The 12,705-nt window shown below is 42.0% G+C and overlaps 1 long non-coding RNA gene across 1 annotated transcript in view; it reads right to left on the reverse strand.

The window, feature by feature from the left end:
* Positions 1–897: 897 nt before the first annotated feature.
* The window catches only part of LOC133385984 (uncharacterized), a 33,547-nt gene continuing 21,739 nt past the window's right edge, over positions 898–12,705 (reverse strand). Inside the window, exon 3 of the long non-coding RNA XR_009763043.1 lies at positions 898–1,663. This is a non-coding gene — a long non-coding RNA (uncharacterized LOC133385984). The remainder of the gene's footprint in view (positions 1,664–12,705) is intronic.

Here is a 12,705-nt window from a genome sequence, read left to right on the forward strand (position 1 = left end):
GGCCCTCCTCCGGGTGTCTACTCCAAGGGAAGCTCGGAGGGTGGCAACAAGGGAGATGGCCTTCTCAGTGGTGGCCCCCAAATTATGGAATGATGTTCCTGACGAGACGTGCCTGGCGCCAACACTGTTATCTTTCCAGCGCCAGGTCAAGACTTTCCTCTTCTTCCAGGCATTTTAGCATGTGTTTCAAACTGTTTTTATATTGTTTTAAATTTTAAAATTGTGTTTTAAATTGTTTTTAAAATATGTGTTTTAAATTGTATATTTGTTTTAATGTTTTTGATTGCTGTAAACTGCCCAGAGAGCTTCGGCTATGGGGCGGTACACAAGTGCAATCAATCAATCAATCAATCAATACTGCCCACAACTCTAGGTCCTTTCTACCTTCCACAGCATGGTTACATTCTGTCTTGGGGTTCTGTCATCCAACTCATTATCTCCCCTTCCTGATTTAGTTTGGCAGTTATCCCCATGACACCAACATAGGGAGCCTTTTAAAGCAACTATAATACGCCATCTTACTCTCTGACACCCTGATGATTCTTGTGTAGTAAAATACTGACCAGTCCATTCACTGACCTGCAGCTGCTACTAGCCATTTAATTTTTTGTGAAACATGGCTCTGATACTAACAAGGTATCTGTAGCCAGGCTGGATGAATCTGGAACATCTAGATAGATAATGCCAGCTATGTTATTATCCTTAGTTCACAAATTGCTAAGCTATACTACACTATAACCAGATATAAAACTTACATATTCTGCTAACAGAGAGTATTGTCAGAGAGCAGGTGTTTGTTAAAAGAAACTGAAAGGTTTTTATTTAGTAAACAATCCTCTGGTACCTTCTAGAAAAATATGGAGATAATGGTGGTGGTGCCTTTCACATTCTCTCTTTCAGAGAAAGGATTGATGGCTAACATAAAAGACTACACCAACTTGAGGAGTTGCTGAGTACATAAAGAGTCTAAAGCATGCTTCTACAATTGCTATGTTGCCAGTGTGCAGGTCATTACGATTCATCTGTAAAGCATCTCAGGCAATACAAAATTAAACTCTAATTTATTCAACCTTTTTCCATTTTAAACATTTGGAGAGTTCTTTGATCACAAGGCTAGGAAGAGTACAGAGAGGAGTAGCCTACCATGAAAAGCTACATATCGTCAAACAATTTTGTTTTTTCTGCTGACTGATTCTTGTATGCCATCTGGACATATGAATATCGAGAGCTTTATGCAAAAATAAGAACAGATTCATTTCTCTATCACTCCAGTTTCTTTTCAATAGCTAATGTGCTGAGGGAATTTCATTTGTATACATAGATCCAGCTTCACATATGGCCCATAGCTCACAAAAGAAAATACTTTCCAGCTGTTGAATTTTCATGTAATGCAATTACATGTCCAACTGATTTGAATATGGTGCTCACACAGCTCCTCATGTGGATAAAAATCTTCAATGACTGCAAGGATTTTTTTTTAAAATGTTGCTTGTCCAATGTATGTAGTCTACAAGGCATCAAAGGCCTTCTTCCTTATGTGAAGAATGAATTCTGCTCAGTTGATACCAGCAGATTTATTCCAGTCATACCAGCTTACAGGGAGAATGAAGGGCACAGAATAAATAAATCTGTATGTTTGATGTATTTGGATTTGAAGAATGGTCTGCAGGAAACAGAATGCATTAGAACTTACAGCTGAATCTTAATTTCATGCATGACTTCTATTTATTTATTTATTTATATTTTATTTATTGAATTTTTATACTGCCCCACTAGCATAGCTCTCTGGGCGGTGTACAACCATTCCAATAAATACAATAGAATCACACAGAACAATACAAAAAATATAAATGCAAATCCACAATCTAAAACCAATTAAAACATGTTTAAGAAAAGCTAAAATGCCTGATAAAATAGGAAGGTTTTGACTTCTAGACATTGGAATATGTGAGAATTTCTTCTTAAGTCTACCACTGGTGTTCTAATACCGTGTAATGCTTGCTTGTGTCACCAGGTGCCACTAGAGCATGGGAGCCAGACTCAGAGTACAAACTTTAGCCTTCATGGAAGAACAGCCCTTCTATCCATCACTTGCAAGTAGGGATGGGCAAGAATTTCAATTCAGTTTGCATTTAAAGCCAAATCTATCAAATTCACACTTTCCAAAATAATATGAGAAATGAAACACAGCCATCCTTCAAAATCTGCACTTATTCAAATTTTGCCAGCCAAACACTGCTTACAAAAATGCATATTAGGGGGAAGTGTGCATAAAAATGAATGTATGAGTGAAAATAACATACAAAAATGCATTATGATAAATTGCATACATTAGTCAAAACCACCTACCAAGATTTTTTTAGAAGAAATTTGCACTAAAATACTGGATACTTTTCATGAGGATTTTAAAGAAATCACAAATTGCTGCAGAACTGTAGAGGAGAACCAAATCTAAGATTAGAAAAATGAGAAACAGAAAACCAAAACTGACAGATCTTTCCATTCCTACTTGCAACGCAGGGCAAACTATTCCAGTTCTGGGTCTGCAAGATAAACATTTACACAAACAAGGAATCATAAGTGATAAGATGGGAGAAGGGAAGATAAGGTGGGAGGATTTTCAGAGAACAAGAGTATTTTCAGGAAATACTTCTTTTCAGGAAGGAACTTCTTGACAGTAAGGGCAGTTTGGCAATGGAACCGACTGCCTAGGGAGGTGGTGGGATGCCCTTCGCTGGATGTCTTCAAGCAGAGGCTGGACAGCCATCTGTGGGAGATGCTCTAGCTGTGGATTTCCTGCTGTGAGCAGGGGGTTGGACTCAATGGCCTACAAGGCCCCTTCCAACTCTATGATTCTATGATTCAACATGTGGTAAAATGTAGGCTTTAATATAAATGAACAAAGTCACATAAAAATATAGAATCTAATCCATGTGAGCCTTTAATCATGCATGCACCTTTTAGATGATGGTTCCTATTCAGGCATTCTAAATACCTCACAATGAGGACAGAGAGGTGAATGTGCTACCTCCACCCCACCCCCCAATCCTGTTAGTCTCCATGAATTGGAAGGATAACGTCTGATTCAGGGAGTCTGCTCTGCTTATGTACACACAAATGCGTAAATATAGCTTCAGAAGTTATCCCTCCAACTTGTGCAAGTGACAGTTGGAACTAGCACACTGGTCCATCTCTCTCACATAAGCACAAGGGATTTAGAACTCTTGAACAGGGCTTACAGCTAAGCAGAATTGGCACTGATGAAAAACGGCCAGTCATAGACATGGGTCAACCAAAGCGGAAGGCACATCAAACAAATCCTCATCGCGACCATCTTCCATCTGGAAACCTATGTCCTCACTGTGGGAGGCTGTGTGGATCCAGAATTGGCCTCCATAGTCACTTACGGACCCACTGTTATAGGCCTTATCTTGGAAGACAATCTTACTCGGCCACGAGTGATCGCCAATGAATGAATGAATCAATCAACCTGCATATAGCAGCCTAACACAAGTGAGACAAATAATGTACATGAGACAAGGATATTGTAGAGCTAGAAAACATTCAGAAATTGTTAGACTACAACTCCCACCATCCCTGATCATTGACCATGCTGGCTAAGTCTGATGGGAGTTTTAGTCCAACAGCATCTGGGCTCCCAGGTAAAAAATTAAGCATTCACTTCCCCATTGTTGCTTCTATGCTTCAAAGTGCCCCCTAGCCCAGGTACTTTGCAAAAGAGGAGCTGTTGGAGCTGTGAAGGAATGTTTAGTTTGTCCTGAGCCTTAAAAAAAAGACATAGGTGTGAATGGTTCACAGAGCAGTGAGAATCAACATATATAGTTAGAGTATCTATATAGAGCAAATCATGGTAAGGCTGTCTTGATAAATTGTGAGTCAGCTACTATCTATTCTAGAATAGCTAGATTGGCTCAAGAGTCCACCTAGTCCAGGTGTGAAGATTTTTGGCCCTCCAGATTAGGAATGTCAAATTCAGTTCTCTCATTTTCTCATTTTCCAATCTTAGATTCAGTTCTCCGTGTTTATGCAGAAATTTGTGGATTTTTTTTAATCCTCATGAACACTGTTCAACATTTTAGTGCAAATTTATCCTAATAGACACATTTTTTTGTATGCAGTGTTGATTAATTACACATTTTTGCAAGCAATTTCTCCTAATATACCGTATATTCCGGCGTATAAGACGACTGGGCGTATAAGACGACCCCCGACTTTTGAGAAGATTTTCCTGGGTTAAAAAGTCATCTTATACGCCGGAATATACGGTAATAAAAAAAAATCCAGAGGAGGGTTTGTCTTGAGCGCGATGGAGCCGGGCTGCGGGAAGCAGCACAGCTCAGTAGCACCCAGCGCTGCGCGCCAAGTCAGTGGCGATGTACGAGTTGTGCAAAAGTTGCACAGGAGGCGGAAGAATGAGAGACGCACCATCTACCAGTGCATTAGCTCCGCCGGGAGCCGCAGAAGCTGAGGGGGCCACCCAACAGCTGCCTAGCACGTCCGGCTTAAGGCATCCAGCAACACCGCCTTCCCCTAGTGCATGTCTAACACCCAACATTACTCCACCCCCCTGACTCCCAGGGCTATAAAACAAAAATCTTGAATTCTTTTCTCCCCCCCTTCCCCTCCAGTTGCAACTTAGTAGCAGCAAGCAAATCCGCCGGGGAGGCGGGAGGGAGAACAACTAATTCTTACGTTTAATAGCTCCCGGCTGCCCCAATATCTTCGAGCCGCCCTCGCCTACAACTGAAGGAGCTGCTTCTCCACACTCCACCTCACGCCGTCGGCCAAAGCACGGCGGGGCCCGCCCATGGAAGAAACAACTTTCGCAGGGCATCAAAGAAAAGAATGGCACGAGAGCCCAGCCAGTGTTACCGACAGAAGCAAAATCAGGCCCGACCGAGTCTAAAAAGAGGCAGAGGGCATGGAAACCGGAGAGTTTATCAACAATCGGGGTGTTCCTCTTCCCCCTTGGAAAGGGGACTGCAGAGAGGGTTTGGGGGCCAAGATCCTCCACCTCCTCCGTCGTCTTCTGAGTGACAAGAGTTTGGAAGGGAGGAGGCACTACTGACGCCCGTGCTGAAGTAGTCGTAGTGCCATAACACCGGGAGGGGATACAACCACCAGCACCGCCGCTGCTGCAAAGGAAGAACCCCTCCCACGGAGGAAGGAAAGTCACTGCCAACCCCATCCCTGCCAGATCCGCTTTTCCCTGGGACAGCGCGGTACTCACGTCCTCGGCTTCTCCACCCTCGCTGCTCTCGGGATCAGGAGACCAGCGAGGCGAGGGCGCCTCTCCCTGACTTCCTCATACCGCAGCTGTTGGGAGGCTAGTTGACTGCCGCTGCTGCTGCACCCGGCGTATAAGACGACCCCTGACTTTTGAGAAGATTTTCCTGGGTTAAAAAGTCGTCTTATACGCCAGAATATACGGTATATATTTTAATTTACTGTAATGTTTTGTGTTTATTGTGTATAATTTTATTATGTATGTGTATGATTTTATTGTGAGCCGCCCTGAGTGCCCTATTGTAGGGTAGAAGGGCGGGATAGAAATATTTTAAATAAATAAATAATATAAAGCATTGTTGTAGGTTATTTTCACTGACATGTTCAGCTTCATGCACATTTCATCGTAATATTTTTGCAAACATTGCTTGGCTGGAGGACTGTATTGCAAAAATTGGATTAGTGCAAATTTCAAAGGATGGCTGTGTTTTGGTTCTCATATTGTCTCAGAAAGTACTAATTTGATACATTTGATTTAAATGCAAACTGAACCTAATTTCTCTCCCATCTCTACAACCAAGTGTTAGGCATGTGGATTTGCACTGACGTAGATGCCTCATTTGTGGCTAAAAAGCTTTAGGCTGATTGACAGAACAGTCATAGAAGGTCCACCACCATCAGTCCCATCTCTGTACATTGCTGTGTTAGAATGTGAATGTAGCATCACACTACAATGCCAGACTATTTCCAGTGTGTTTCCTGGTCTGATGCCATTGATTATGACATTATGCTGGTGCAATGGTCAGTTGAGCTCCATCATTAGTTGCGTATTTGCTGGCACAAATCCCATAAGATCTGTCAGTCATCTATATTGAAAGATGCAATTAAAGAGTTGCCTAATATTTTTGACATTGCATCTAGAGTGTAATTTTCCTTGGAACAATGGATTTTTCTGAAACTCCTGTTTGTGCATGATTTGAGTGAATAAGTGCACTGCAGCTGAGAGAGCAATTAATTTTGACAATCTGTAGCATGAATAACACACCCATTGGGATATGTGTTTAGTCTCTTTATGGAAACATACCCAGTGAATGACAAATCAAAATAAAAGTTCTGTTCATGTGAAGGTGAAATAATGCTTCTTACAGCTGGATATATATTTTCAGAGAAACATAGGGCAAGACTTTAAAGCATTTGAACCCCTAGCTGTTGACAAAACTTCAGAAATCCTCAGTACCCATATCATAAGCCAAGATTGGTCATTGTTTCAGGAAAAAACTCAGTATATATCTCTTAGGAATATACAAAGAGGTCTTAGATAAGATTTGATACAATAATTCTATTAATCTTAACAATAGCCTCAGGAAGCTGTTGTGACAGCCATTCAGAGTGACTTCTGAGCTTTATAGTAATCTTTGATTATAACGGAACATAGAAACATAGGAAGCTTCCTGATACTGAGCCAGACCATCTAGCTCAGTATTGTCTACACTGACTGGCAGCAGCTGTCCAGGGTTTGCATTGGATGCACTGGATAGTGTGGGATAACACTTGCTTAGATGCAACATCATCTAACCTCCCTGCAGACAAATCAGAATTAATGCTTATTACATAGCCAACATAATTTAATCTTTCTGCAAATAAATCACGATGAACGCTCAATAAACAGGTTGCCTGGAAGTGCCTTCATCTAGGTTGATTAACCTCCAAAGGGCACATGCTTCTCTTTAAAATAAACATCACTGGATTATGTCAAGATCCCTGGTGGAACTTGTGCATTACCAATAAAGAGGAAATGCATCACTAAAAAGAGGAGTTGGATTTGCACAACATTTGCATATGCTAATTTATCTGTGTAGCTGCAAATTTAGAAATAATTCTTGTAACTTAAATAGAAATATAATACATCCCACCATAGTGTGGAAGACTGTGACAGGTGATCTGTGTGCCTGCTTAGTTTGCTGTCCAACAATCTGCTAACTGATGACAGGCAAATTCTTAGTGTTCTTTCTCTTCAGATCAGGTGTGAATTGGGCAGCTTTTCAAATAGAGGATTGTCCTCAGTAAAATAGGAAACTAGCTCTCACTGAGGTAGTAAATCTGCTTCAGGCTGTAGACAGGGATTCTGCTAACTACTTCTGCTAATTATCATGATAAAGTGTTATATTTGTATTGTTTAGCTTTCTGCTTTGTTCTTGGGAGCAGTGCTGGCCCTACCATTAGGCAAAGGGAAATGGCTATCTCAGGTCTTGGGATGTAAGATGGCAGCAATTTCCATTCCGACCTGTATTTGTCACAATCAGTGCTGTTTCCTTTCTGCTGCAGTTTGGTTTCCATCAAATACAACATTATTCATCTTGCTGCCCACTATGTAACATAAGTTAGGCAAGTTAGGCAACTATTTACATAAATGACATTTATTTATTTATTATTTGATTTATATCCCGCCTTTCCTCCCAGCAGGAGCCCAGGGCGGCATTCATTCCAATATAAAGGAAACATCAAAGCAATATAAAAAGAAGCCATAGTTTGACTTAGTTTGAGTGCCTTCCCACACAATTAAGAGACTAAGTTAAGATGAGAAAGATACAGACAAGGAAGGGTTGAAATCCTGAAGCTGCCGCTAACCAGACTGACTAAGAACAACTACTCTCTCTGGGTGTTTTGGATGCTAAGCATTCAAGTCCTTTTACAGATTGTATTTGGAATTTGGTATTGTTTTATGATGCATTTTTATATTGTATTTTATATCTGTGTTTTTTGTAAGCCGCCTTAAGGGCCTTTGGCCAAAAGGCGGGGTATAAATAAACTAATAATAATAATAAAGTCCAAATGCTAACAGCAACTGGACATGGAGATGGTGACCTGAATGTAGGGAGTCTTACATCAGCCCCTTTGTCATGGACAGATCACCGCTTGTTGAAGTTTAGACTTACAGCGACTTTTCCCCTCTGCAAGGGTGGGGGACCTATTAAGATGGTCCGCCCCCGGAGACTAATGAATCCGGATGGTTTTCAAAAGGCTCTGGGGAGTTTTCCGGCTGATAGGGCTGGCGCTCCTGTCGAAACCCTGGTTGAACTGTGGAATACTGAAATGACCCGGGCAGCTGACATGATCGCTCCTGTGCGCCCTCTCCTATGTAGAGCTCATACAGCTCCTTGGTATACTCCAGAGCTGAGAGTGATGAAACAGTATAGGAGACGGCTTGAGTGCAGATGGAGACGAACTCCTGATGGATGCAACTATGCATTAGTAAGTGCCTATACCAAGTTGTATTTAGGAGCAGTGCGGGCAGCAAAAAAACAATATTTTGTTGCCACTATTAACTCTTCTATCTGCCGTCTGGCGGAGCTTTTTAAAGTTGTTAGAGGGCTATTACATTCTGGCACTAGGGACACGGTAGAACCATCCAAAGCATGCTGTGATGAATTTGCTAGGCACTTTCAGGATAAAATCTCTTGCATCCATCAGGATTTGGACTCCAATGTTATAGCAGTTGAATTCAAATGAGGTATCCGGAGCACAGCCGGGTCATGATTTTTTGGATGAGTTTCAATTGGTGCAGCTTGAGGACGTTGACAAGGTGCTTGGACAGGTATGTGCAACCACTTCTGTGTTGGATCCTTGCCCCTCTTGGCTAATAAAAGCTAGCAGGGATGGAACAGCCGGCTGGGCCAGGGAAGTGATTAATGCCTCACTGCGTGAGGGAGAGGTCCCTGGCTGCCTGAAGGCAGCAGTAGTGAGACCACTTTTGAAGAAATCTTCCCTGGACCCAGAAAATCTTAACAATTATAGGCCGGTAGCAAATGTCCCATTCCTGGGCAAGGTCCTAGAAAGAGTGGTTGCGGACCAGCTCCAGACACTCTTGGATGAGACCGATTATCTGGATCCATTTCAATCGGGCTTCAGGCCCGGTTTTGGCACGGAGACGGCCTTGGTTGCCCTGTATGATGACCTTTGTCGGGAGAAAGACAGGGGGAGTGTAACTCTGTTGATTCTCCTTGATCTCTCAGCGGCTTTCGATACCATCGACCATGGTATTCTTCTGGGGAGACTTGCGGATTTGGGAGTGGGAGGGACTGCTTGGCAGTGGTTCTGCTCCTACTTGGCGGGTCATCTCCAGAAGGTAGTGCTTGGGGAACACTGCTCGGCACCCTGGGATCTCCAATATGGAGTTCCGCAGGGGTCAGTTCTGTCCCCCATGCTCTTTAACATCTACATGAAGCCGCTGGGTGCTGTCATCAGGAGTTTTGGAGTGCGTTGCCATCAGTATGCTGATGACACGCAGCTCTACTTCTCCTTTTCATCTTCTTCAGGTGAGGCTGTCAAGGTGCTGAACCGATGCCTGGCTGCAATAATGGACTGGATGAGAGCGAATAAATTGAAGCTCAATCCAGACAAGACTGAGATGCTGTTAGTAGGTGGTTTCCCTGACCAGATGGTGGATGTTCATCCTGTCCTGGATGTGGTTGCACTCCCCCTGAAGGAGCGGGTTCGTAGCTTGGGAGTTCTTTTAGAACCATACCTGTCACTGGAGGCTCAGGTAGCCTCAGTGGCACGGAGTGTTTTCTACCAACTTTGGCTGGTGGCCCAGCTACGCCCCTATCTGGACAGGGAAAACCATACTTCAGTTGTTCATGCTCTGGTAACCTCTAAATTAGATTACTGCAATGCACTCTACGTGGGGCTGCCCTTGAAGACGGTTCAGAAACTGCAGCTCGTGCAAAATGCAGCGGCCAGACTGATAACCGGGACCAGGCGGTCCGAACATATAACACCGATTCTGACCCGCTTGCACTGGTTGCCTATATGTTTCCAGACTCGATTCAAGGTGCTGATTTTAACCTATAAAGCCTTGCACGGCATGGGGCCACAATACCTGATGGAATGCCTCTCCCGATATGAACCTACCTGTACACTGCGCTCAACATCGAAGGCCCTCCTCCGGGTGCCTACTCAGAGAGAAGCCCGGAGGGTGACAACAAGAAAAAGAGCCTTCTCAGTGGTGGCCCCTGAACTATGGAATACTCTTCCTGATGAGATACGCCTGGCGCCAACATTATTATATTTTCGGCACCAGGTAAAAACCTTCCTCTTCTCCCAGGCATTTTTAGCATTTTAGTATTTTTAGTATTTTAGCATACAATATGTATCTCAGTTTGTGTTTAAATATGTTTTAATTTTTGATATAATTAATTTGTTTACATTGCTTGATACGCGGTTTTAAGTGTATGTTAGATGTTTTATTTGTTGTAAACCGCCCAGAGAGCTTCAGCTATGGGGCGGTATAGAAATTTAATTAATTAAATAAGTAAATAAATAAACTATACCAGTGGGAGCACTGGGTTGGCAGTGGCAGTCCCGCTGGTGCACCTACAGTGCTCCATCCTCACTGCTGCCCTGCAGTGACACTAGTGTCAGGAGGTCGACTTTGCAGTTCCACCCCACTACACGGAGCACTCCTGGGCTGGCCCTTCCTGGGAGTGCACAACCTCCTAATTCTGGCATATTCATGATATATAGCAGCTGTCCATGTTGTGAGATCATAGTTGCCTGCAACTTTGGCAGTTGTCCGCAACTACTAAATGCTTGCCTAAATCTCATGGTCTGGTATAAAGAGTGTTTCAAATTAATAAACAAATTGATTTTTTAAATATTTCACTCAGAATGATAAGACGTAACCTTAAGTATACAACTCTGAAATATGTACTGTAAGAAAACAGATTTAGGTTTAGGCAGTGGTGAACCATTCTGACTTACCAAATTTATAAGCTAATTAAACTAAATATTCAAATTGTTTATGCCTCCAGGTAAATATTTAATAATATGTTTTGCTGTGAAATGGCAGTAATTTACGTTGATTTGCTACAGATGAGTGGAATGGCACAACTGTTCCATCTTAATTCCCCTGTATTACAGGCTGTGAGGCCTGCTGAGATCTCAATACGCTCTGGTGTGTTAATGCTATAGAGGGATTTATGGGCATAATTCTCACTCATGCTAATGAGAGATAATCTTCAAGCATAAATCATTCTTGCATCCAGATGAGGCATGACAGACACCAGTTTTAGCAACTGCAGAGACACATCAAAGTGGTCTCCTGCTTCATTGCAGGTTAGATCCCTAAAGCATTGTTGTCAGGCAAAGAGGGCTCAGCTCAGCACTGCAAAATTGTAAAAGGAAATGGCAAACTATGTCAGAGACACCATCCATATTTTGATGACATGCAAAAGCAAGAATAAATATTACATTCCATATCTTATTTTTAATCAAAGCTGCAGTCTTGACATCTCAGAGTGAGTATATCTAATGTCTGTAAATGATTTATTACATGTGTATGCTGGCCTTTCTCCAAGGATCTCAAGACAGCATACATGAGCTTGTCCTGTTCCCCCCGCCAACCCCCCCCAAGAGGTAGTTTATGCTAAGAGTTTGTGGCTGACCCATAGTCACCCAGGAAGCTTTATGACTGAGTGTGGCTGAAGTTGCCCTAAACCATCTCACTAGCACCCATAGGACATTGGCTGACCTGTGGTGTTCCTATAGCTTTAGTTATGGGGAATTGTACCATTTTCTTGAGAAACTCTATAGTTCACAAACTGTCAATTTGTTGTCACTTATTTCCCTTGTGGTAAAACCCTATAAATTTTTTGCCAGGAAAGGATTCTACCAGAGAAAAAAGATGACAGCACAAGATTTTAACAAATTTTGCTATATTTCCAATTAGGGATGGGTGAATCTGTCAGTTTTGGTATCTCTCAGATTTCTAATTTTTCCAATCTTAAATTCTGCTCTTCATATTTCCACATTAGTTTGCAATTTAAAAAAATCCTCATGAAAATTCAGCTGCATTTCAGTGTGAATTTCTCTGAATATACACTTTTTTCTGTGCAGTATCGGCTAATCAACACATTTTTGCAAAGCAATCTTCTCTAATGTAATCACTTTTATAAACATTATTATACAAAGTTCTCTCAAATTGTTATATATAAAACACTTCATGAAATCAACCCACTAACCTCCTGAAATAATCTAGTTCCTTTTAAAATGGAATGTAAATGTCATGTCCAAGAGGAATAAAATTACTGGGTAAAATTCAAAACCTAATTCTTGATTCGTAAATCAATATTCATTTGATTAAGTAAGCTACTTCTGTCTTTAAAGGAGAAGACTGTGATGTTCCTATATTAATGTATATATGGTAAGTGTTGGTTGTTTAGAAGATACATGGTAAGTGGAGTGAAAGAGGAGGGGGAGTGAATGGGCAGTAGAATGCTAGATGATTGGCTGAGTGTTTAAAATGGCTGAACGTATAAAAGGAAGAGAGACAGTGGAATCTGAGAGGTGGTGGTGGTGGATGAGGTGAACTGAGTGGGTTGCTTGGTGGGGTTTAGAGAGTTGTTTGCCAGGAGAGAGTGGAGAAGGAAGGGGGTGGAGTTCGGATTAGTATTGAGTAAA

This window comes from Rhineura floridana, chromosome 5 (assembly GCF_030035675.1).
Source record: "Rhineura floridana isolate rRhiFlo1 chromosome 5, rRhiFlo1.hap2, whole genome shotgun sequence".
NCBI classification, from domain to species: domain Eukaryota; kingdom Metazoa; phylum Chordata; class Lepidosauria; order Squamata; family Rhineuridae; genus Rhineura; species Rhineura floridana.